General features: G+C 28.1%; 1 protein-coding gene across 1 annotated transcript in view; it reads left to right on the top strand.

Annotated features, from left to right (window-relative positions):
• Positions 1-2261, top strand: part of LOC111685078 (gamma-2-syntrophin) — a 15657-nt gene that overhangs the window by 4583 nt on the left and 8813 nt on the right. The gene's annotated exons all lie outside the window — the stretch shown is intronic.

Raw genomic sequence — 2261 nt, 5'->3', positions numbered from 1 at the left:
CTATAGACTAGACTATAGACTAGACTATAGACTAGACTATAGACTAGACTATAGACTAGACTATAGACTAGACTATAGACTAGACTATAGACTAGACTACAGATTATAGTATAGATTAGAGAGTTAAATAGTCTATATACAAGACTCTACACTAAACTACATACTAGATTATATACATATAACCTAGTTTAAGGATTAATTAATATCCAAATTTATTGACCATTCCATAGTCAAGGCTTGTATTTTATTAGACTATGTATTTATCCACAGACCAGTCAATAGATAAGTCCATAGAATAATTTTTGCCTTCAAATGTATAACTTTAAATCAACACCTCCGTTTCAGATCAACTAACCGATTAAAGATTTTCCTTTTCATAATCACAGAAATCTTATGTCACCGCGAACTGCAGGGGTGAAGCAAGTGATTTTGAGGTACGTACGTAGAAATATGTGAAATTAAAGTAAATGCATCAAGACAAAAGAGTCCAATGTAAATGTACTGTTAAGTACTTGTGCCCTTTTTTATATAATTAAGAATTAAATTACATTGGTTTTTGCATTGACATTACATATGTTTGTACAAATGGTACATTAGGATAACCATGTGCATATACATACATATTTAAGATATATTCAGTATCTAGATTTCATTTATGTTAATAGTCAAGTCTACAGATAAAACATTCTATTAACTGCCCTCTTGGTACTAGTCTACGGGTGGGTTTAGTAGTCTATGGGTTAGTTTTTAGAATGTCGATCAATCTATTTGGCAGTTTGTGAGTCATCCTAATATGTTATACATTAAATAACATTAAAACACAAGTGCTGAGTGTTTCTCTCATGCAAATGAAAATTCAGACTCGAAAAAAACTTAAAATAACAACAAAATTAAAAAAACTAAATTTATACAGAATAAAATAGCAATTTCTTGTTGTTCCTTTTTCGATGTTAAATGTTTTCTCCCATATTTGCATAAGTAAATGGCAGGATGAACAACTTGTATTGACGTTTTAATGGTCCCATTGACATGTCATAGGACACAAAAAGTTTAATATAAGTAAACAATTTCGAACACAATAGATACTATACTGATTGTTGGTCAATTTGCTGTTTATATTCAGTTTAATTTGCATATACATTTACATATATACTTATGTATTTTATAGGTACGCAGATTTTTGCAAATAATTGATGTTGAAAATTTGTGAAAATTAAATTGTCTTGCTAGAAAAAATTAACTGTTATTCCCACCTTAACATAATCTTATAACATGGAATAATGTTCTCAAAAAAGTGAAAATTTTAAAATAGTTTAGTCCTCAATTGATCGGAGCTAAATGCTTACCGAAATGTTATATATGTTTTAAAAAATTGTATGTAAATAAATTTCTTTACAATACAAATCTCTCTAGATATCAGTGAAGATCAGACCATAATAGATGTTAGTCCTCATGTAGTTATTTTAACAGTTCCACTGTTGTGTTTACGATGTCAGTCAATCAGCAACGTGCCTTTAAATTTATTAAATTATTTCGTTATAATTTTATTTAAATATTTTAGCTTTGTTGTTGCAAAATATATATTTATTATAATTTAACTTCTATTAACATTTTCTCAAATCACTTCAAATTGTTCGGCCTTGAAATTGTTTGGCATTCATTTTATTCAAATTGTTTTCATTTATTACCATTTTTTTATTACTATGCTTGAATTTTTAAGCTTCATAATGAACGGCGTTAAAGCCAAATTGTTGTGCAAATATTAAAGAAACGGAATTTAATATAGTTTTTTTTTACAATTTCAATAGCAGGACTTAAAAGGAGTAAAGACATATAATTTTACACCAAATATTTATATTTGACTATTATGATTAGATATCAAGCACTATTTCTCCACTGTGAAACAGTTTTGGAAAAAACAAAATTCTGATTTTGACGGCAACTTTAATGTCTCACAATGGATTATCTATTCTGTTCAGGTGTAACTTCACACTTTCTGATCATACTGAACTTTTGAATATTAATTAATTGTGCCTGTTGTCTATAGTCTAGTTTATAGTATATACATACTACTGTTTGTAAAAAAAGGTTCTTGAAAAAAAATTCAGATTTTAACAGAACTTTAAAGGACACTCAATAGTATATCTAATGTCTACTTTAGTCTATAGTCTAGTCTATAGTCTAGTCTATAGTCTAGTCTATAGTCTAGTCTATAGTCTAGTCTATAGTCTAGTCTATAGTCTAGTCTATAGTCTAGTCTA

The sequence above is a fragment of the Lucilia cuprina genome, chromosome 6 (genome assembly GCF_022045245.1).
Source record: "Lucilia cuprina isolate Lc7/37 chromosome 6, ASM2204524v1, whole genome shotgun sequence".
NCBI lineage: Eukaryota > Metazoa > Arthropoda > Insecta > Diptera > Calliphoridae > Lucilia > Lucilia cuprina.
This window is presented reverse-complemented; position numbering and strand designations above follow the sequence as displayed.